The sequence below is a fragment of the Borostomias antarcticus genome (genome assembly GCF_949987555.1).
Source record: "Borostomias antarcticus genome assembly, chromosome: 6".
NCBI lineage: Eukaryota > Metazoa > Chordata > Actinopteri > Stomiiformes > Stomiidae > Borostomias > Borostomias antarcticus.
The window spans coordinates 15,419,153-15,444,956 of NC_140239.1; positions in this window are offsets into that span (position 1 = coordinate 15,419,153).

Sequence of the window (25,804 nt, forward strand, 5' to 3'; positions counted from 1 at the left end):
CCTGGCGTACCTAGTTCAATAGTTCAAGTTTATTAAGGAACACATTGCATACAGTTAGCACAAGATGAATTACATGCCCTTTAAAATATAAATGTTAAGAAGACAGTACATTAAACTACAGACAATTTAAAAGGAGAGGCATAAGTGCGACAAAAGTTACGGCATCTCCCCTTTGCTGTTCGACAAGCAGTCTCAGATGAACTGGATGGGCTGCCCAAAGAAGGCATAATCAAACAGATTGATGCCTCACCATGGATTTCTCCAATCGTGGTTACAACAAAGAAGGGAGGTAAAATCAGACTATATGTGGATCTCCGTGAGCCTAATAAGGCCATCGTTGCTGACAGTCACCCGCTGCCCCACATGGAGGAGCTCCTGAGCGAGCTTAAGGGTGCTTCTGTGTTCTCCACCATAGTCTTGGCCTCTGCATACCACCAACTGCCTCTGCACAAAGACAGTCGTGACTTAACTGCCTTTATTACACACAAAGGCCTCTTCCGTTACTGTCGTGTCCCTTGTGGCTTGGCTTCCGCCCCTTCTGCATTCCAGAAAATGATGGAAACTGTGCTGACAGGCCTACCTGGAGTGCAAAACTATCTTGACGATGTCATCATCACCGGATCTACTCAGGAGGAGCATGATAGGAGCCTGCGTGAGGCCCTGCAGCGCCTTACAGATGCAGGCCTGAAGCTGAACGTGCAGAAATGCTCATTCAGACAGACAAGCCTCACTTTTCTGGGTCATGTCATCTCCAAAGATGGAATCATGCCGGAAACAGATCAAATCTCAGCCATCCAGAATGCCCCAGCTCCACATGACCTGGTCTCACTGCGTTCCTTCCTAGGACTGGTCTCCTGGTACAGTAAGTTCCTGCCGAACTTTGCTACAGTGGTGGAGCCGATGCGAGTGCTTCTGAGGGATGCTACGGACTCTGGCTTTAAATGGACTGGGGATGCAGATCGCAGCTTTAACGAACTGAAACAGCTGCTGCTTGAGAGTCCAGTGCTGGCTCTTTTTGACCTCTCTCTCCCAACCTTCGTGACCACCGATGCATCAGACTACGGGCTGGGTGGTGTGCTGACCCAAATCCACTCAGACAATGCAGAACGGACTGTAGCATTTGCTTCTCGTAGCCTCACGGCTGCGGAGAGGAAGTATTCAACAGTGGAGAAGGAGGCCCTGGCTTGTGTGTGGGCTGTCGAAAAGTGGAGGTCGTACCTCTGGGGTCGTCGTTTTACACTCAGGACAGACCACCAGGCTCTGACCACGCTGCTTGCCACCAAAGGAATTGGCCGGGCAGGCATGAGAGTGGCACAGTGGTCAGCCCGACTGCTCTGTTTCACTTACGACGTAGAGTACAAACCGGGATCAGAGAACCAGACTGCAGACTGCCTGTCACGACTGCCACTACCAACTGATACTGCTGCAGTGGAGGAACCTGAGATGGTAGCATATGTATGCAGACTCTCAGCTCTGTCTGTAGACGACTTCACATCCTCCTCTGCACAATTCCCTGAACTCACCCTCCTGCGCACTGAGATCGAAAGGGGATGGCCTCGGTGCAAAAAGGACGTGGATCCTGCTCTGGCACCTTACTTCCTGATCCGCCATGAACTCTCTGCGTCGGATGTGCTAGTGATGAGGGGTGAGCACCGCTACATTGTCCCTGTTTCTCTGCGCACTACTGTGGTCCGCTTAGCACATGAAACACACCAAGGTATAGTGCGCACAAAACAGAGGTTACGTGAACTGTACTGGTGGCCTCAGATGGATAAGTTAGTGGACTCTGTTATTTCCACATGCCTTACGTGCCAGCTGAATGACAAGTCTGCTAAGACAGCTCCTGCCCCACTCCAGCCTGTTGTACTGCCTGACAAACCATGGGAGAAGGTGGGATTGGACATTGTGGGTCCTTTTGAACAGGCCCCTGCTTGCTGTAGGTTCGCGGTGACGCTAGTGGACTACCACAGCAAATGGCCGGAGCTGGCGTTCTCTCAGCATGTGACCACAGAGGTTGTCATCACCTTCCTGCAGTCGGTCTTTGGCCGAGAGGGGAATCCTAGCTACATAGTGACTGACAACGGGGCCCAGTTTCTCTCTACTGCTTTTGCTGATTTCCTGTCAGAGAGGGGAATAACTCACCTGGCGTAGCAGCGTCTACTACCCACAATGCAACGAGGCAGTAGAAAGATGGAACAGGGTGCTGAAAGAATGCATCCTGTCTGCAGAACAAATGCAGAAAAGCTGGAAGCCTGCTGTGACTGAGTTCCTGCAAACCTACCGTGCGACACCTCACGCAACAACTGGTGTCTCTCCATCTGAGCTACTACACAACAGGAAAATGAGAACCAAGCTGGACATCTTTCCAGTGAAGGACAAAAGTGACACGTGTGCTTCTGTGAAGGACACAGTGGCAAAGAAACAAAGAAAATCTAAACAATATAGTGACAGTGACGTCGGGGTGCAAAGATCCCTGCATTCAAACCTGGGGACTGGGTAAGAGTGAAGAAGCCTGGCCATGTCCACAAAGGTAAACCAAAGTTTACAACCCCACTGTTTGTCAAGAGGCAGATTGGACAGAGCACCTTTGTACTTAGTGACAATAAGAGGTGGAATGCTTCACAACTGACTCGTTATCCAGCTGGTCCAGGGTTACCTGCTGTAGAGCCAGCTCATACAGCTCCAGGTCCAGGGTTACCTGCTGTAGAGCCAGCTCATACAGCTCCAGGCCCAGGGTTACCTGCTGTAGAGCCAGCTCATACAGCTCCAGTGACTCTTAGGAGGAGTGAGAGAGTTGCCACTCCTTCTACTTGGCTCAAGGACTTTTGGGTGGGGTAAGATAAATAAAACTGAGAACACACTCACAGTTGCTTATATGTAGGATTGTGTGAAACAAACTAATGAACATGTAATGTCTGGAAGAAAAATAATAACAGCAATGTAACCAGAAAAAACTCTATAATATTTAGTGCTGTACTGACAAACTGTATTAGACATACTCTTGATAGTTCTGAGGTTGAAACAGCTACTTGAGATTTAATGTTTGTTCCTGATTGTGTGAAAGTAGCGATGTTAGGCTACTTTGTATTGTGTTGAAAAAGTAGTATAACTGTTACGGTTATGCTCAGTATTGCTTAGTTATAAGTTAACACAACTGCCTCTCGTGCTTATTTGTTCATCTAAAGGTAACTTGCATGATCTTTTCAAGTAAGGGGGGGATGTTGTGTCCACGCCACTAGGTGGCACAGTTGAGTCATGTGATTTCAGGAAAGTAAAGTAGACAGTACCTGCGCACAGTGTAGTTGCCCAGTGAGCCGTGTAGTAAGTGACTGGTACGTTCAATAAAGACGCTGGAACGGAACGACTGCCTACTTCTTCCTTCTACTACAAACATAACAGTTCCCAAAGTGGGGGTCGTGAGACGGGGATGGGGAATCCTGTGATGATAAGGTGGGGGGGTTGCAAGATCAGAAAAACAATTCAAAATATCCTATTAACCATAATTGTTACAAAAGGTAAAAATAGTATTTACATTAATAATAATACAACTACTGCTATTGTAAAATATTGCAATAGATTGTGTTCTTTTGTTGTTGTTGCTGCTGTTATGCCTATTAGTGTGTGTGCATGCAAATATTTGCATTCTTAAACCACCTCCGGGTATAGAGGGGGTCGCAAGTCTCTGGCACCGTTATTTTGGGGGTCGCGGGCTGAAAGGTTTGGGGACCTCTGCTCTAGATGGGAGTTTTGGACATGTTGAGCATAACTTCAACACAGGTCTTCAGTTCTCTCTGAGTGCCGGCAAATTATGGAGTCAAATTTACGCCAGAATGCACATAAAAAAAGATGTCAAGAAAATGGTTGTAAAAGGGTCAAAGTTTATTTGATCAAATAATGTTTCTACGTACGGTTCTGTATTTTTTTCGACCATTTTTTTGGTGTGTGGGGAGGGGGGTCGTAAAAGGGTCAAAGATTTATTTTGACCAATGTTTGGGATGGGACCAAATCTCATTTCTACGACCAATGTTTTTTTCACTTCTCAATTCTACGATCAATGCTTTCTTTGCTCTGTGTCCACCCGTGGGCGTGGCTAAGATGGGCTGTTTCATTTTGTATCATGGCGCCGCACTCCACGCGTCCGACTCACAGTATGGAGAATTTTTGGGCCGGCTGTGGCTCAGTGGTAGAGCGGGTAGTCCATTGTTTGGGCTCCCCAACAAAGCCCTGGACAGACTGCAGTATGTGCAGAACTCAGCTGCCAGGGTTCTCACCCAGACCAAACCTTGGCAGCACATTACCCCTACCCTGGAACACCTACACTGGCTTCCAGTCAAATTCTGCATCATCTACAGTACAAGCTACTCCTCCTCGCCTATAAAGCTCACCACGACCTCACCCCACAATACCTTTCTGACCTCCTCCATCATTACACTCCCTCACGGAGTCTGCGCTCCACTGACTTGAGTCTCCTCACCGTCCCTCACACCAGCAGGCGAACCTTCGGGGACAGAGCCTTTAGTGTAGCAGCCCCTACCCTGTGGAACTCTCTGCAAGAGAGTCTGCACTGAAAAGAGACTTGTTCACCCAGGCCTTTGGCAGCTAAATTGATTGTTCTTGTTGTTGTTGGTGGTGTTTGTTCTTGTTGTTGTCTTTTGTCTGTTTATTTGCTCTGATGTAAAGTGACCTTGGGTTTCATGAAAGGTGCTATATAAAAGCTATATAAAGTTATTATTAATGATCGTAGGGTCAGGGGTTCGTATCCCGCCGCCTTCTGTCCACATGTCAAAGTGTCCTTGGGCAAGACACTGAACCCCAAATTGCTCCGAATGAGCAGGCTAGCACCTTGCATGGCAGCTGTCACCATTGGTGTGTGAATGGCTGAATGAGAGGCCATTGCGCTTTGGATAAAAGCGCTATATAAGTGCAGTCCATTTACCATTACCATTTTTACGTTTCCTGATGCGGCTGTAACAGCGTACAGCCAAAATAGGTATTGTACAGGAAGCTTGTGTAGTTCTTTCAACAATCATCATTGTTTTCTTTACTTGTGGAGGTTATTGAGGTTGAGTTGAATGAATGCTCTCCAACCTGATGGCCTTCATGGACAATGTTGTCAGATCGAGGACCACCGTTATCATACCACGCTGATCAATGGAGCGCTATCTCTTCATTGCATCCCCTGGCCGGCTGGAACCTCAGCCAGGAGAACTGGACACTTCTACTTTGATGTAACATATCCTACCTGACTTACACAAGTGTTTTCCATGACAGTTAAAAAAAAACATGACAGTTGCAATGTTTGCATTAATTATTGATGTTACAAAATCATGTTGGACAATAATAGAAAAATGTGTCTCCCCTGTGGCAGCAAACCTCCAAACCTGCTTGGAAAACCTTTGCAGTTCTGGGTGGGCTGGAATGTGCTTCCCAGACACTTCCTATCTTCCCAAGGCTTAATCTCCCAGGACATTACAAAGAATACTGTGTGTTCGAAAGAGACATCCTTGCTTTTTGAATGGTCTGAGACTGTACTTGTCCCCCAGTGCACCATAACACAATTGTGTAATATTGAAATAGATGCCAGTTGCATTTCGGTGTGATATGGCACAATTTCATTAAACGTCATTAAATTGTGTGTAATGTAATCTCTTCATTGTTTTTATGGATGGTAGTTGAACTTGAACAAGATCCAAATCAATGATTGTTATAGCCCGATAGATAACAGGTACATACACAAGCGGAAGTGATGTAATATAGTGAGGGTAAGAGTGACTGACTAGTCCTATATGAATGACCCATCATCAAGCATTTTACAGGGTTTGACAGGGACATGGCTCCCTGTGTGTGTGTGTGTGTGTGTGTGTGTGTGTGTGTGTGTGTGTGTGTGTTGATTAACCCTTTATCTCTCACACTAAGAAAAACATTTGCAAAAAAATATTTATTGCTACAATTGTGTTCCTGACTAGACATTTAGCAGCTTGTCAGGTTTTTTTTTTCAGATGACCCATACAGGAAGCAGATATGCAAGTCAACCAGCCAGTTAACTTGCCCTATTAGGATACTTCTAGGCATGAACTAACAAGTATCAGGCATAAATTGTTTTGTTTTTTCATTTGTACAACTAAAGTTTAAAGTATAACGTTTTTTTCATATAAAACATCAGACAGTATACTGTAATATGGAAATAATAATATAAAACTAGAAAGTACATTTCCTGTAGAAAATGTGAGGTGGGCTAGCTGCTGCAGCTGCATGTAACAGCTACTGCTAGAACTACTACGGACCGGGCAATCTCCATGCACCCACCGGCGAAGACTGTGTGTCTCTAGCCCACTCAGGGGCTGAATTGTGGGGTCCGTGGAGTGGTGGCGAGACTCCACCCTCTCAGGTCAGAGCTGGTTGGGGACAGTGTACCCCTCTCTGGGCCACCTACCCGCCCACACCGGTGAAGACCATGTGTCTCTAGCCCACTCAGGGGCTGAGTTGTGGGGCCTGTGGCGTGGATAGTGGTGTGGTGTTGAGACTCCGCCCCCTCAGGTCAGAGCCAGTCGGGGACAGTGTAACCCTCTCCGGGCCACCTACCTGACTCCACCGGTGAAGACCGTGTGTCTCTAGCCCAGTGATTTTCAACCAGTGTGCCGCGGCACACTAGTGTGCCGTGAGAGATCGTCAGGTGTGCCATGGGAAATTATCTAATATCACCTAATTAACCATTGTCGGGTGTCTGTGCTGTAATAAAGTGTGGCAGATAATGTAATACTCTTCTATCTCAGTGGGTGGCAGCACTCTGTAAAGACAATAGAGTTAGTGCTGCGCGACACGTGACAGTGACAGTTTGGGATCACAGCAAGACGAGCAAGTGACAGTGATGGAGAAGTTTTTGAGAAGGGAAAATGCAAATGCCGAACAGGGCCCTGGACAAAATTCTGACCCAGATGAAGGCCCTAGTATGAGTGGTCGACAAAAGAAAAAAGACAAGACGGTGAGCTCGAGGCAATACAGCGAAAGCTATCTTTCATTTGGATTTACTTTCACCGGGGATACAACGGCACCGGCTCCGCTGTGCTTGGTGTGTGGTGAGAAGCTATCCAATAGCGCCATGGTGCCAAGCAAGCTTAAACGCCATCTCCAAACGAAACACCCTTCCGTTCAAAACAAGCCGATGGACTATTTTGTACGCTTACGTACAAACAATGAGAAACAGGCAACTTTTTTGAGAAAAACCACAAAGGTAAACGAGAGAGCCCTCAAAGCTAGCTACCTTGTTGCTGAACTCGTAGCTAAATCAAAAAAGTCCCACACTGTGGCAGAAACATTAATACTGCCAGCTTGTAAAGCCATTGTAAATGAGATGCTCGGCCCTGACGCGGCCAAAGAGATAGCTAAAGTGCCTCTCTCAGATAACACAATTGCCAGACGTATTGATGACATGTCTGCGGACATCGAAACTGTTGTTTTGGAAAAGATGCGCATCAGTAAGAAATTTGCCTTGCAACTTGATGAGTCGACGGATATTAGTGGACATTGTCAGCTCTTGGCCAATGTGCGTTTTGTGGATGGAGAAGCCATTAGAGAAAACTTCCTATTTTGCAAGGCACTGCCAGAAAAATCAACAGGAGAGGAAATATTTTGGGTCACGTCGGAATATCTTGACAAAAGCGGGCTTACGTGGGAAAACTGCACAAGTGTCTGCACTGATGGAGCCGCAGCCATGGTCGGGCGCATCAAAGGCTTCGTAAGTAGGGTCAAAGAAAGAAACCCAGATGTTATTGCTACGCACTGTTTTTTGCACCGTGAGGCCCTCGTTGCAAAGACCTTACCAGCAGATCTAGCTCCTGTGTTGGATGATGTTGTGCGCATAGTGAACTTTGTGAAGACGCGACTTTTGAAATGTCGCTTATTTGCGTCTTTGTGTGAGGAAATGGGAGCGGAACATAAAGTCTTATTGCTCCACACGGAGGTCCGGTGGCTGTCGCGCGGCAAAGTGCTGGCCCGTGTGTATGAGCTGCGAGAGGAACTTAAAGTATTTCTGACAAACGAGAGGTCCGATTACTCAAAGCTGCTTGCAAGTGATGAGTGGTGTGCAAAGCTGGCATACCTGGCTGATATATTTCATCATCTGAATGAACTGAACACACGGATGCAAGGCCGAAATGAAAACCTGCTTACAAGCACTGATAAAATGAACGGATTCCGTTTAAAGGTGCAGCTCTGGCAACAACATGTGCAGCGTGGCAACCTTGAGATGTTCCCACTCACCGAGAAACTGCATGATGGCAACACTGCTGCAATGTGCGAGTTGATTGGCACACATTTGAAAACTCTTGAGGAGAAGTTGTCATTTTATTTCTCTTCAGCCTTCACAGAATGCCTTGACTGGGTTAGGGACCCATACAGCTCAGCATCCGTTGCTGGAAAGGACATGACTTTAAAGGAGCAAGAGGAACTCATTGAACTGAAACAAGATCGTGGTTTAAAGCTAAACTTTGCTGATCTTCCTTTGGACAGTTTTTGGTTATCTGTTGCCAAGGAGTTCCCCATTCTGGCCAACAAAGCTATTTTGACATTGCTCCCGTTTTCAACCACATATCTGTGTGAGCTGAGCTTCTCAAGCTTGACTGCGATAAAAACTAAAAACAGAGAGAGACTGAGAGCTGTTGAGGAAGAGCTTCGTGTGTGTCTTTCTACCATTCCTGCCAGGATATCCATTTTGTGTTCATCGAAACAGGCCCAGGTTTCACACTAAGTGAGTATAAATACATTTAGAAACTATATTATTAACCATATGTATTATATGTACTGTGTTAGAGTGTCATTTTGTGTCATTTTGGTTGGTGGTGGGCCCCAGGATTTTGTAAATGTAAAAAATGTGCCGCGGCTCAAAACAGGTTGAAAATCACTGCTCTAGCCCACTCAGGGGCTGAGTTGTGGTGCCCATGACGTGGATAGTGGCGTGCTGGTTAGGCTCTGCCCCCTTGGGTCACAGCTAGTTGGGGACAGTACAGTGACCTCCGTCACTGACGGAAATGTGGGTTCTGTGGCGTGGATAGTGGCGTGGTGGTGAGACTCTGCCCCCTCAGGTCAGAGCCAGTTGGGGACAGTGTACCCCTCTCCGGGCCACCTACCTGACTCCACCGGTGAAGACCGTGTGTCTCTAGCCCACTCAGGGGCTGAGTTGTGGGGCCCGTGCCGTGGATAGTGTCGGCTGGTTAGGCTCCGCCCCCTTGGGTCACAGCTAGTCGGGGACAGTACAGTGACCTCTGGGCAATTTCCATGCATCCACCATTGAAGACTGTGTGTCTCTAGCCCACTCAGAGGCTGAAAAGTGGGTTCTGTGGCGTGAATAGTGGCGTGGTGGCAAGGCTCCGCCCCTTTCGGTCATAGCCAGTCAGGGACTTAGTACTCCTCTCTGGGCTACCCACCGGCCCCCACCGGTGAAGATCATGTGTCTCTATTCCACTTTGGCTGAGTTCTGTGCTACCACATTAGTTATAAAAGGGTGCCTGTACCTTTAAGAGAGGCTGCACATGCACACAAACTATAAAAAAAGCAACAGCTGCCACCACTCTAATCCCAACTGACACTCTGATCCTAGACATGGTCTGCTTCAGACAGCTCTATCGCGAAAACTATAAATGTTACAGCTTATATACACCATACTGTAGGAATTCTGAGAACTTGCAGAACATTTCTATGTATAATATGTCTGTATAGCTTAAACACTGTAGGCATGGCGACAAGTTCGAAAAAGGGTAAAAATGCTTAGATGCTAAAAAATTAGCAGCTCAAAAGTTAGTGCGGCACCATATGTTTCAATGTGGTGCGCAGTTTCCGAACAAATCGTCATACCTAAAAAACGGTAAGTCACACAGCTTAGATACTTACATTGTACGAATCAGCACAGTTGTGTGAACATTATGATTGTGCCAGGAGTGCCAGCAGTTTACAAATGTGTGAATATTTTCAAAGCAACTGCTACCACCACTCTAAAAACATAAAGTTTCTGAACATTCCAAAAGCAGTTTCAAGCAGTTTCAATGGGACAAAAAATAGTTTTAAAAGTTACATTTCTAAAAAACGATAAAAAAATATCAAAAATCTGAATGGATCCGTTAAAGAGCTAAACATTATGAACATTTTAAAGTTTGAATTAAGTTTCTAGCACAAAGTATGAAGAAGTAGTTAAGGAGACACAAACTGGGGAGAATAATAAGAAAGAAAGAAAGAAAAAAAGAAAGAAAGAAAGAAAGAAATGGTGGGAATATCACAAGTTGGGCTAGCTTTTGCAAGCTAGCCCACCTAATAATCTGTTTATTTAAAAACATTATTATAACACACATGAATGCATTGTATTATTTTTCATCAATATGTACCTCTGTGTTATTCTCAATATATATAAGAACATAATCACATCTCTAAAAAACATCTGTATACAATATAATGTAAATGCAAACAGTCAAAGTTATATCATAAAATAAAAATGCAATGCTAGTTGCAGGCCTGCTGCATCCATAAAATGTACGGCAGTTCGTTTAGCCTGAAAGAGATTAACATAATAAATATTAGCCTACTATAGGCTACACAAAGACTGTCTTGATTAATCAGTGCCTTAGAGACATCTAGCCATAAAAATGAAATAATTGTCATTTATAAACTGTTCTCCCAACATACAGGCACATTGAGATTTCTTATGAATTGCTAAGAAAAATATTTTATATACTAATAGATATACTATGTATAACCCATTGAATAACACAACTATGCAATTAGATAACAAGAGACAGACTACAAGGTTACTATAGGAAATAGGTCATATCCAGATATGCATCTCATCAGTGCACTATAGAAAACAAAATTGAAATCAAGTTTACTGTAGGCTACTTAATACAGTAAAACATTAAACTTAGATACAACATGGACAAATATGTCCATCCCTTCTATTACAGCCTTATATACATAGAGTAAAATGTAATGTTCATGGCTAATGTTAGCTAGCTAGCCATCTAGATAGCTGTAGCTAAAGTATAGCTATTCAATGCATAGTGCTATTCAATAAGGCTATGATGGCTATGGCAGAAATAATGAATACTCATATTTTATTATTTAAAGAGTAAATGGCTTCAAAGATATGCAAATATGTAACAAACATACAAGTCATTCAGTCTACCTAGCAAGGAAACCGCAATCTCACTCTGCTGAGCTAGCGTCAGGTTCAGTTTAGTGCTAGTGGCTATCCTAATCAGGCAACTCAACCGAGCGGTCACACACTTTTTCCAGGGTCATTTATTGTCACCTTTCTTTCATTCAACACAAATATAATCTTTAGAACATGAAATAAGATTAGATTTTTGTTTTACCTCAACTGTCACTGTCACTTGAGCAAAGGTCTGAAGAGCTTGTCGGCCCAAATGCACTTCTGTTTTTTTCTCAGCTGTCAGACAATGATATCTTTTACAACACTGCCACCCAGTAGATAAGAACAAGAAGGCAATTTGGCCATTGGGTCAAAGCTAGGCCATGTGAAAATTGGAAACCCAGGATTCCAGTCAGTGTGATGATTTGGTTATTATCACGAACTGAGAGGACAGGGAGAGGAAATTGCTTAGAGGATTTCACCAAGAATGGTTGAGAAGGCCATCCCCCTTGCCTAGCAATATCATTTTCGGGAAACTAGAATTTTAGTCAGAGCTAAATCTGAAACAGCTTCTGTGGGAGCAGCAAAGAGCGTGTCCTCAGTCAGGATCCCCAGTAGAGAGTATGGGGAGACCAGCAAAGAGCGTGTCTTCAGTCAGGATCCCCAGTAGAGAGTATGGGGAGACCAGCAGAGAGCGTGTCCTCAGTCAGGATCCCCAGTAGAGAGTATGGCGAGACCAGCAGAAAGCGTGTCCTCAGTCAGGATCCCCAGTAGAGAGTATGGGGAGACCAGCAAAGAGCGTGTCTTCAGTCAGGATCCCCAGTAGAGAGTATGGGGAGACCAGCAGAGAGCGTGTCCTCAGTCAGGATCCCCAGTAGAGAGTATGGGGAGACCAGCAGAGAGCGTGTCCTCAGTCAGGATCCACAGTAGAGAGTATGGGGAGACCAGCAGAGTCACCCAGAGCCCCGGCAGGCAGCCAGCCAGCCAGCACACTACCCCACAAACACACATGAATGTGTGCACACATGTGCGCTTGCGCACACACACACACACACACACACACACACACACACACACACACACACAAACACACACACAAAGGCACAGACAAGAATGCACGTCCACACACACACACACACACACACACACACACACACCCTGGCCCACACTGATACCAGACGTTGAACAGTGACTCCTCTGCGCCATCTGGTACCCCTGGTAGCAAGTCTACAGAGGATAGATGTCTCTAGCTGATGTGTGGTGAGCTTTAGGTGGGTGCTACTCATTGGTTGTGATGAGGTGTGCCCCCCTTTCCCCCAACCCCCTCTCCATTGCGCTTAGAGCATCTTAATTGATGGAAGGCTCTTTATGAAAGCAATATATTATTATTATTAGGGGCCAGGCAGCGTAGCTGCCGGAACCCTATTGTATTTGCCTATATTATTATTATTGGGGGCCAAGCAGCGAAGCGCTAAGCGCTGGCACCCATTGTTCTTGTACCTTTTCTTATTATTATTATTATTTATTCTTCTGCCATTGGAGTCTATGGCAGCCCATAGAACCGTATGGTAAAAAGTTGGGAAAATTGGCACACTCATTCATGACAGTCCCCAAAGTCTTCTCACCAAGACCCATGTCCACAGCTTGAACGCTCTAGCGCCACCAACGTGTCAAAGTTGGAGGTGCATTTGTGCATGCAACTTTTGACCTGTAAGCCTGATTTTCAAAAACGAGGCAGCGTTGGATTCCTTCGCTCAAGCCAAGTTCAACGCACCCTATGACATCATTTTCCACCATATTGGATTTCCCGCCATATTGGATTTAGTGTAAAACACTCAAAATGTATCTCCTCCTAGGTTTTTTCACCAATCTGCACCACACGCAGTATGCACAATCTATAGACCGATGTCCACAAAAGTCTTACAGGGATTTTTGATTGTCCATTGCGTTCCCTCGTGACAGCCAATCAAAATTGGCCGAAAAGCTGCAAAACAGGAACTGGGGTCATATCTCAGTAATGTTTTAATCTATCAAAACCACATTTGGCACACTCATCCGGGACACACCCATGACATCTGTCACCAAGCCTTACGTTGACATCTCATGCACTCTAGCGCCACCAGCGTGTCAAAGTTGGAGTTGCGTTTATGCCAGTAACTTTTGAACTGAATGTCCAATCTTCAAAATTATGGTAGCAATGGATTCCCTGGCTCATGCCGAGTTCAAAACACCCCATGGTTTTATTATTACTTCATTTGTTTGATTGCAGAATGAAAGGAACACTTTTTGTCCTCTGCACAATTTCACCAGTTTCAGAGGTTTTTGGAAAAAGTCACACATTTTCTAAACTGCCATCCCTCTTCTAATTCTCACAGCTCATACACATTTTATATATCAAAACGTTCACACGACTCTTGGGATTCATAAAATCAAAAAAGCTAAGCTCTTCGATGTATATTTTTCACTCTGGGACAGTTAGAATAATGACTCCCCCCCCTCCATTGAAATCAATGGAGCCACGCTCTAGAAAATCTCTCTTCGCTCTAGATTCTCTAACTGTTTCTAACTCTTCACCTCTCCTACACTTCTGAAGACCGAAGGACATTTTATACATGGAAATGTTCGCGTGATTGTCTGGATTCTGAAGAAGTAAATAGTTGAGCTATGCTATGTATACTTTTCGCTGTGTGCCAATTTAAACAACGACACCCCCCCCTCTCACTCTACCGAGAGGAAGCAACCCTGCCAGGTGATATTAATTAAGTGCTCAGGACTCAGACTCACGGGGTTAGGGAAGGCTCACATGCCTTGTGGACTAGGGTGGTTCACTTTCGCAACATCCTGTGTGGCACAGTGGTTAGCGTGTCGGCCTTGCAAGCAGCAGGTACAGAGATCGAATCTTGCGCAGGTGCTTATTTTTTTATATGTGACTAAAAAAGACATGCGTGCTGAGTTCATGTTGCGTCGCGGGTGTAGTGCATTATAGTAGGCCTCGCGTTTTCGACTCGCCTCAGGCATTGCATCTGTGAGTGTGTCATGGGTCACACCTTTCAAAACATTAATAACTCATCGGAGACAGTCCCATGACCCCTGTCAGCAAGTGTCATCACAACAGCTTGAACCCTCTAGTGCCACCACCATGTCAAAGTTGGAAGTGCATTTAGGCACACAACTTTTGACCTGTGTGACCCATTTTCAAAAATGAGGTACCATTGGAATCCCTGGCTGATGCCGAGTTCATCGTACCCTATGATGTCATTTTCCACCAATTGGATTTCCCGCCATTTGGTATTTTGTGTAAAACACTTAAAATGTATCTCCTCCTAGGAATTTTCACCAATCTATGAAACTGGATGGACACATTCTCTAGACAAATGTCCACAAAAGTGTTACAGGGATTTTAGATTGTTGAAGGTGTTCGCCCGCTACACCCAATTGAATTTGGTGTCAAAGTCACCATACAGGAAGTGTGGTCATATCTCAGTTACGTTTTGATGTATCATAACCACATTAGGCACACTCATCGGGGATGGTCTCGTGACCCCTGTCACCAAGTCTATGTCGACACCTCGAACTCTCTAGAGCCACCAACCTGTCAAAGTTGGAAGTGTAAAGTCAATTCATGCTATCTGCTACAGTTCTATGTCATGCCTGATTTCAACATCTTTAACATATGATATATGATAGAAAGAGAAACTTATGGATTCATATACAATTTATTTATAAAGCACATTTCATACAATTTTTGACGGCAGCAAAAATTAAACAGTTCATATAAGTGTTACTATTAATTCATATTACGATTGAGACAGTGCAAATGATGTAGTTAGGGTTCAAATAATTGAAGCTATATTTATAGTTTGTAGTATAACTGCCTATAAAAATAATACTGTACAATTTCAAAAGTGATAAGTGGACAAACACAAAACAATGGGCTAACAAAAATCAAACCACACAAAAACATAATACACCACACAGGCAGAAAGACAAAAGCCACAAAACTATTAAATACTTCATGTCCCACTTGACAAGGCCAACATTGCTTCGGGTGGAATAAGTAGTCAACAGAATGGTTCTACCCCAATTTGTGGGAGGACATTAGTCTTGACCCTAACTGGCTTCCACAGTCCTGAGTGAGTAGATGGCTGCTTCTGCTGCACATGGCCCTTTGCAAAAGAGGCCTTTCTATGAGGTCTGTGGTGTTGCTGTGGACGGGCCTCAGCAGGCCCTGCCCCTGGTTGATGGGCCCTGTGGCTGGAGATGGCTGATGAGCTTCAGCAGACCCCACCCCTGGTGGAACTGAATGAGCCTCAACAGTCCTCACTGATGGTATCTCCCACGGCTGGTGGAACAGGCACATGGTCCAGCTGTGCTTGTACCTCACACCTAATGCATTTGGGAAGGAGGCTATGTTAGGTACATATTTTTTCAGCACTTTAATATTGTCTCTCAAGAAAAAGTGCTTTCTAAATATTATGAAATGTGTATTGTTATTATTATTATTATTTACCTGCAGTTGTGGTTAAACTAGAGCTGTGAAGAGTTTGAGTAGTAGGACAAGTGGTAGTAGTTCCCACAGCAGTGTTTGCAAAAGGTCTCCTCTGGATTCAGGAAGGCAGGATCATAGTCCACTATAGGTCACACTCAGAGAACTGCCTCTCCAAAGTTTCCATCAGGAAAGCCGTAACCTTCCAGTTCTCCAGTTGTAGCCACTTCAGTAAATGGTTAACTAGACTAGAAGAACCATATTAAGATTGAGAACATTTCTTCATTGAAATTGGTAAAGTAATTAGAAAACATTATTGTACAAAAGGTATGCATGGTTTGTTGCATAGGTGAAACAAAGCACATATCCATGCATTAAAAATGTATTCAATGTATATTCTATCAGATGTGCATAATATCATAAACAGCATGTCCATTTTGGAAGAATAAATATACTGTTAAAACCACATACACTCACTTCATGTGACTGTCCTTGTATGAGAGAACATATAGTGAGAGCGATTCTGAATATGCTGTTGTCGCTCAGAAAGTCATAGAAGACTCCTTCACTCCTTCCGATCTAAAATTTCTTGTTGATCCATGTATTGAATAATGTCCAATCCGTTGTTTTGTGGCAGTTCACTTCAGATCTGTAAGGTAATTAGAGGAGACATGTTAATGTACAAAAAGTACACATGCCTTTGTTGCATTGGAGACACAAAGCAACCTAATATGTCCATTAATTAAGGATGTATACAGTGTAGACTCTATCAGACTTGCATAATACATATATCACATATAAATAAAATAATAACTATACTATTAAGACCATATGTACTCACATGTGTCTTTGGATGACAGAAGACCTCATTGAAGATTTATGTAATTCATTGCTTTTGATCTACGGTAAGATTTCTTATTATTGCCTAAATCCATGCATTGAATAATGTCCAATCCATTGTTTTGTGGTAGTGCATTTCACAGATTCAACAGTAATATTTCATATTTCATCATTGTATATAAAAACTATAGACAAACAAGCAAAATTCATAGCAGAAATAAAAAGGAATGCATGGACAGAATTGTATATCTTTTACAGTATGGTACATAGAAATAAAAGAAAATTTAAAACTGTAAATTTAAAACAGTTTATATAATATACATTTACCACTGAAATAATTTTTTAAGAAAAAAAAGGTAACATTATTAATAAAACAAGCACATTGGTGGAGAATAATATTAATTTAGCCTAGGTGTTATTTGCACTGTCTCAATGGTGTTATTTACCCCTATCCACTGCACAAGGGGTGACTGATAAGTTTGTGGCCTAAGTTCAAAATTGTAGAGGAAGCAGCAGCAGCTGTCAGTCATATCATTCTATCTTACAGTAGGCCACAAACTAATCAATTACTCCTCATAATAAACCTACCCGAGTCTTTCGACCGAAATGCCCACTTTGAGAAATAACATTTCTAGGCATGTAAAGATCTATCTAAGGTTTTCACTAAGGTTTTTGCTATTGTTGTCAAGGTAGTGTGTGTTGCACACCAGGGGACTCTGAGAGGTAGCAGTATTTAATATGCAAGATGGTGATGATGATGATGATGATGATGTACTGATCCTGTTTTTTACTGTATTTATTTATTTTTTTGCTTTGTATTGTCCTGGGTTGTATGACTGACTCAACTGCAAGCCAAATCCTTTGGGTATCAAATAAAGTAAACTAAACTAAACTATCTGTTCGTATTCCAAAAGTGGCCATTTCGGTAGAATGTCTCCCCCTCCCACCCTCTGCAAGGAGCCGTCCAGTGGTATACCTCCTTCCCCCCAGTTAGCGGACGGAATACAGAAAAAAGAACATCAACAAACTGATTATGTTGTGCTTTCTAAAATATTCAGAATATGTATACGTTACTATTTAATGGTGAATATCACAAATACTACAGAAGTGAAATAAGTATGGCTTCATGAAAACTGTAGTATGTCTGCATGACTTCAACAATAACATCTTCTGTGCCTTTAATATAGACGTGGTCTATCAGCGTACCTTTTTCAGTTGTTGCTGTTTTTACATGTTGAGTGTATCCATGCTGTTCCATTAACTTCAGAATTGTAGACGAAACAAAGACATCTTCATTAAAGTCTCCCATTATGACTTTCTTCCCTGGATGCCTCTCAAGTTCACAGATAACTATTAAGAGATGTTCTCGAAACATGTCAATTTTATAGGAACTAGGCCTGTACAACACGGCAGCAGTCAAATTTACATGAGGTACTGCAAAATACAAACATTCCAAATTACCTCTTTCTGGAATCAAGACGTTTATTTCAATATTGTCTGAATAATACATACCAACTCCGCCTCTTTGTTGTCTTTTCAGTTTTGTGAAGAGTGGCTCTGTGTCATCGTAACAGTTTGCTCTTGGATTGTGGCTGAAGAGAAATCCTGGAAGTCCTGGTATTTCTTCAGTGCCTACATTGAGCCATGTCTCAGTTAAGCAAATGCAATCAGCTTGCACTAGGGTTTTATGGGCCTGGATGTCTAGAATGTGAGCTTTCAGACTCTGTACATTGTGAAGTACTACTGTACATGTACAGTTAACATCAGAGAAAACAGATTTTTCATATTTAAACCGAGGCAGGTTTTCCATGGCCAAGTCTATTTTGTTATTGCAATATATGGTTGAGTCTTTGAAGTTGTCAATTATCAGTCCGGTGAGAGTTTTCACTCGACTTAAAGCAACATATGCTTGCCCTGCAGTAAAGATCTTCTTGAGTGATACAACAGCTTTTTCAACAGTAAGACCTTGAACCTTGTGTATCGTGCATGCCCATGCAAGTCTGAGTGGAAATTGACGTCGTACCCCACCAGCATTTGTGACTTGATCCTCTTGTACTTCAATTATTGTTGAATGTTCAGAAAACCTCTGATTTGTTTTTGATCTCTGAATCTTGCCAACATTTGGGTAATCAAACTCTACATGAATAGCTGAAGGGAAATCATCCTGTTGTTCACCTTCACTGATGTGCACAACTGTACCAAATGCTCCATTGACAAGGCCATCAGACACATCCATATTTTTCTTCAACATTACTCTTGCTCCAATACCCACATTAACACAGTTTGACAAACATGAATTGAAAACTTTGCTGTGACAGCCAACTAGGGGTTCCATTCTTCCAGTTTTGGGATTTCTGACAAAATCTTGAGCATGTATACTGATTGCATCTGGGCAGGTCTCTTGCAGTCTCTTAATGTTATATTTATCAACTTCTGCATTTGTAGCGAATATGTGGATGTCCTTAGGTTCTTCACCAGTTTCACACTGCTTCAACATGAGAAGATCATTGGTACTTAGAGGCTCATTCTTTTTACGAACTCTCAGACGGTTCAACATTTCTGCAAATGCTGCATTTTGTTGTCTAATAACTTTAGTTAGTTCAGCAACTTCAAAGTTGTTCTCCCACAGGTTGGCTCCTTTGTTATCAGCAAAGAGAGGAGTACCTTTTACAGGTGGCAACTGATAGAAATCACCCACAGCAACAATGCACACTTTTCCAAAGGGGGAGTAGTCACCGGTCTGCTTGATCTGACGTAGTCTACCATGAATGTAGGACAGAAGGCGATGGTCAACCATGGACACTTCATCAATGATGAGAATTTGCAAATTTCCCATTTTGGTCCGTAAAGAATTAACCTTCTCATCACCTAGAGGTTGATAAGGCAATCTGATATTGGCACCAATGGAGAATGTGTTGTGAATTGTTGCAGCACCAATGTTATATGCAGCCACACCTGTTGATGCTGTTAAAAGGACAGTGAGATCATCAGGATTTTCAGCAAGCTGAGATAACAGTCTGGAGGATTCATAATGTATCGCTTTGATTAAATGGCTTTTCCCTGTGCCTGCTCCACCAGTAACAAATAATCGAAATGGTTCCGGAGTTTTTCCAAGCAACTTTTGCAAACACCACTTACGGACACTATAGAATATAGCTGACTGCTCTTCATTTAATGATCGCAGTAAATGCAGCGCGTCCTCTCTGGGCATTGAGACATGATTTGTTTCAAGAGTACATGCTGTTACTGGATTTGCTGTAAGGTCTGGAATGAGTTCCTCATGATCATCTTCATCAGCCACAACTTTGTCTTTCATCAGTTCTAAACAACCAAGACGCTCTCTTTCTGTTTCAGGACATATTTGAGCCCAAGCATCCTCTAAATCAATGTTCTCTTCCAGCAACTCTTTAGCTCTGTCTATTTCATCACTTTCTCTTTCAAAAAGAGCTCTGTTCGATTCAACAATTGATTTCACTGTTTGGAGATCATTGCCACATTTCACTGCACCAGTCTTATAGAAATGCTCATATGTATCAAAGTGGGCTGGCTTGAGCTGATGGTCTTCATAGTATGGCAAAAAGAGTTGCAGCAAGGCATGAAAGTATTTTCCTGAGTTTTTGGTGGGAGAAAATCTGGGATACCTTACAACAGCTGGTTCCGTTCGAGTCCTTCGTTTCACAAAGCCACAGTTGTTGTTGAGTTTTATTACATCATGTTCTGAAGAAACTTTCTCTGAGGACACTTGTGACCCGTAGAGTACTCTGTATTCAGAACAAAAAGTGGCAAGGCAAACATTTTCTAATTGCTCTGTCCTGGGTCTGTTCTTATATCTTTCAACCATATTGGTCATCCACAAAGCGCTTTCATCATTAGACTGTTCACGTTCAGCTTTACTCTGGAGTACGTGCAAAGGCAAACTCATCCTTACCGGGTTTTCTCCAATGGGAATGTATTGTACTTGACGAGAGCATTCCTTCAAGTGCATATGTGTTAACCGATACACTGCCTCTTGAGCTGAAACTTCTCTGTTGTGAAGGTATACGCTTCCGAGCTGTTTAAATGCTCCTTTTGCATCAAGGTTCCCATTCATGGCCTCATTTTGTGCACGTTGCAGCAGCAATCCCATTTCTTGTTCTGCTTTAGTGATGTATGTGAGAATATAGACCACTACTGAGAAAGCATCTGTGACATACTGGATATCCATATTGCCTTGCCATGCATGCAAGAGGTCTTTGTTATACTGATTTACCCAAATGTCTTTTGGATTTCGTTTCAGGACAATGCTTTTCTTTTTGGAACATATGTTGTACGCTCTCTCAAACAAGCCTTGATCTATCCCAAGAGACTCAAAAAATGCATCTGTTGAATCAAAATTTAGGTCAGGCTTGGTCAATGCACTTTTGACTTTCTGCATAATTGCACTGGAATTTTTATTTTTGTCTTTGTTATTCAAGTCTTCTGAGTTACCTCCTCTTGTGATAAAAGTACGGCTTGATGGTGGTCGTGGGAAATTAAACCGACAGACTGTGTTTTTCTTACGGCATGTTTTGGAATGTCTTGTACTGTGCTTTTGCACACTGTTTACAGTCTCATAAAGCTCTGCGTCCGTTTGAGGTGGAGTCTCACAAGTAATGTATGCGTCTATAAAATGTGCTACTTCAGCATCACTCTCTTTATCAATCTTAGGAGCATTCTCAACCCAAAAAAGACAGTGGACGTGAGGAGAACCACGCTGTTGAAATTCAACACGGTAGAAGTAGTCCTTGATTTTCCCTATGGGTTCAGCTGCAGACATGATTACATCACGCAAAAAGCAATGCCATCTATGATCAAACATTCTTGCTGCCGTCACAGGATTACGTCGTAGAAGTCCACATTTTGTAGACCAGTCAAGCTCATCAACATTGATTTGTTGTCCTTCTAGCCTTACCATAGTGTTCAGCATTTCAGGCCATCTTAAATCAGCAGAGCTAAAAGATGCAAAGAAAGTGGGTATGGACAGTTGTCTTATCATAGCAAACAGGTCTTTCTGCGCTGACATCCAGAACGGAGGTGTCCCACGAATTCCTCTCAAGAACTTGTATCCTTCATCATTGTGTAAAATTTTACTTAGTGACTGAGAGTTTAACAACATGTCTGGAGTTACTTCTTTCAGAGACTTATTGTCACCACCTTTGCGTAATGCCACAGAAACACTACACACAACTTGATGCACCTCTGATATGTATTGTGCATAAAATATGAAGTCTGTATTCCGTGCAAAACGACCATCTGCATTGAGTATGCGTGTATTTAGGTATCGTGCCAGAGTTATTTTTACCTCTCTATTATCATGGAAGGTCGGTCCACCAGTTGGATACAGGAAAGGGAAACATTTTGCCTCATTGGTTTTATCTGACAGCAACCTAACTGGACTGTTACCTTCACCAGGTGCAACATTTAATATATCTTGAAAATTCTGATCAATAATCTCTGAACCCAGATCAACTGGTTGTAATGACGTATCTGACAAAAGCCCATCCTGGTCTTTAATATATGTCAAGTCTTCCTCTGCTTGGTCTTCAGGAGTATTTTCCTCATCACTCTTTTCAGCTGTTTCGTGACACTCCGTTTCATGTTTGATGTTTTCCTCTTGCTCATCATGATCAGTTCCATCCAAAGAGTTTACCCACTCTTCATTAAATGTGACATCATCATACCACTTATTGTTTCTTATCAAATACTTCAGTGCATTTCTGACACGATCAGTATGGACAAACTTATACTCATAATGACCTTTGAATGTCAATTTACGTTTCAGTTTTACTCTTATCATCTTGTCATCACATTCATTTCTTGGAAGTATATTTGTTACATCTGGTATGGTATTAATAGGAACAGACACACATGGACCATGACACGCATTCTGACGCCCTCGAGGCAAACACAACAGTTTCATGAAGGGAATATGACGTGCAATAAGATGTTGCTCCAAAGAGTTCAGACATTTAAGTTCTGCTGGAATTTCCTCCAAATGCATGTTATTGGTAACACTCTCTTCTGGAAGTTTTCCATTGAGTATTTTTCGATGGCATGTATAACAAATCCATAACTTGCTTGATGAACTGTCAGACAAATAGCAGCCCTGCTTACATTCAGCATCACAAACATGTAAATATTGTAATGTTATGCATCTATTAGCTAGTGCAGCAATTTTATCTCCTTTGCTTTCATAGCAATGTCTTTTACACTCAACCACCTGTTTCCTGAAGAGTAAACGGTGACAGACAGAGCATACATATTCTGGACCACGGCTGACCTCTTGACGAAAATGATCAATAGCAAAATCTATGTCTTCCTGTCTCTTTTGCCACTTTGCATAACTCTCACAACTTCTTTTGGTTTTATTTACACGGATATTTTCATTTTCATGGTACTTCCTCATGTTGTCTGCTTTGCGTTTGTTTTGAAATTTCCTATATTGCTTTTTAGAATTGTCACGCATGTATTTCTGAAACACTGGATCAGTCTTATACTTCTTCCGAACACGCTCACGCATGTATTTCTGAAACACTGGATCAGTCTTATACTTCTTCCGAACACGCTCACGCATGTATTTCTGAAACACTGGATCAGTCTTATACTTCTTCCGAACACGCTCACGCATGTATTTCTGAAACACTGGATCAGTCTTATACTTCTTCCGAACACGCTCACGCATGCGTTCGCGCATGTATTTCAGAAACGTTGGATCTGTTCTGTATTTTTTTCGGATATACTCACACTTACATTCCCAAAAGTCTGCGTCTTTGTGATATTTATCTTTAAGGTCTTGAAGTTTTCTCTCTTTGTAATCACTCTTATTGTGGTACCGTTGGTGTTCTTTCTTAGCTTTCAGATTTTCTGGTTCATTATTCAACTTCCTTTTACGTAGGCGTAATACCCTTAAGTTGTCATTGCTCTTGTCGTGCTGACATGTTCCCGCACAAGCATTTCCTGCGTCTTTCTGTTTAACACATATTGCAACTTCATAATGATTGCCAGTGTGGTTTAAATACATACAATTAGCTGTGAATGAATCTGAAGTAGGCCTGTGTGCATTCCATCTACTATCATTACAAGTCATGATGGTTGTTTTAAAAAAGTCAGCTGCAGCAAAAATGTCAATCTCAGTTGCCCATGAACCACAGTAATATATTCTTGATTTGGTCACGTAGTCCTGCACAGATGTGTACCCATCTCTCAAATACATTTCAAATTTGGAGCTGTTCTTTTGAAGGTGTCGCACAATCGCCCGTCTTATTTTAAGATGCTTTTCTTCATTTCCACATATGCTAAATGCAAGGCTACGGTAGAAACAGTTTCCATCTGGCTTTATAATCTTGATCTTACAGGGAGACCCCATGACATCAACCTTTGTTGCTGTAGTAACATCAGTATTTTCATTAGTGAGTTCTAAACGTGCGCACAGAGCATCCTGATCCTGACGCATTAAGGGTTTAAAAGGCTGTTCATGAATTCTCACATCGCAAATAATTACACTGTCTGTTGCTTCTCTTTCTCTGTGTGTTAATTCTCTGGTAGTCAGATAAAGTGACTGACATGTCAACACTGCTTTGTCACTTGAGTTCAAAGGTTTTACATGACTGTTCTTCACAGCATTTAAGGTGTTTGTTCTGGTGGCTGGCTTTTTCCTGTTTCCACATACCTCATGCATTTGCTGACTTCTACCTCCGTCTGTAGGTACAGTTTTTATAACAGGTGTTTCATTATATAGTTTGTGTTTACCTTGTACCACATCGCTGTAGAGAGAGTGTTCACTTTCAACATCACCTGACTGAGAAGTCTTCACAGTATTTGACATGTCTGTAGGCCTACTGGTGGCTGGCTTTTTCCACTTTGCACATACCTCACGTGTTCGTTGAGTTCTACCTCTGTCTGTAGGTACAGTTCTTACAACATTCATAGTTTCACTGTGATGCTCACCACTTACATGGCTCTCCTGTTCTCGGCTCATGACCTCTACCTTTACTCCAGTAATCTCAAAACATTTCTCCCATTCTGTTTTGGCACTAGCAGTCAGTTGGTATAGGAGATCTCTAACATGTTTATAAACACCATCAAAATCAGAATGATGAATCACTACAGCCTTGTCACTGTGTGGATCAAACAGGCCTGTGCTGTTGCGTGAATGAGGATCAAACACACTAAAATAGTTACCTTGCTTAATAACTACACATGTGGCTGTCCTGATGGTTACAAAACAGGCATCATATTCAGTCAATGCTCTCTGAATTGCTAAATCCAACGGCATCTGAATGTCTCGCATGTCTACTTCAGCTTCTTCATCCATCTCACCATTTCCCACATAGCTTTGACCATGATCAACTGAAAAAATTGTTCCCTTCATAGTGTAATACTCTGGGAGATCAGCAATTAACAGGTACACATTAGAACCACGGATATTACCTGCACTTCTCACCACGCTGTATAGTTTATTGCCTTCAATCAATACATCGTTGATATTTTCTTTAGCCCATGTCAGGATGCTTTTGTTCTCATTCATCATTACTGCCACTAAACTGTTTGCAACACATTGTTGGTCTGCATTCGCTCCAAATTTCTTATGGCCTTGAGAAAACAAACCAAATACACAAGATCTGATGGGTACATGTGGCCTACAATCTTCAGGATGTTCTGTTGCAGTTGGGATGGTCAGATGACTGTTGTAATAGCTTTGGGGCTCTCTGTCAGTGAGTGGAACAGCAATTTCAGACACACACATCTGCAGGGGAAAAGAACAATCATCTTTACCAGATAAACACGGATCAGACACGTTCAAAGGCTTTGAGGGAGTTTCGTTCATGGTGCTTTTCAAGGTTCGAGCCAAAGGCTTTTTCAAGGTTTTCAGGGGCTCGGCCATAGGCATACAATCATTCTGTGCGTCATGTGCAGACCTTGCAACATGTGCGTTATGTGCGGCATGTGCATCAAGTGCAACATGTGCGTTTTGTCCACTTTCGTGAAACGTTTCTGAGTTTTTTTCATGAGGAGTCAGAAAATCCTCAGCCAAGGCACGTGTCTCCACGTGCCTCTTAGTGGCAGCCTGGGACTTCTTACTTCTCTTCGGCATCTGGAAAGAAATACAAGCACACAGCGATATGCATTAGTTATGTCCATTACATTCACCCCGCCAGTACCAACAGTATTAGTTGGCTGTCATAACCCCTCAATGCTAAAATGCGCTGACTATTAAGATGAAACATATTAACGTTTTCCTTACGAACACATTAACTTAAACACTTTAATTTGTTCTCACACTGGATTGCAAAATACCCCAATTGTTTTAATTCCTCTGAATGTAT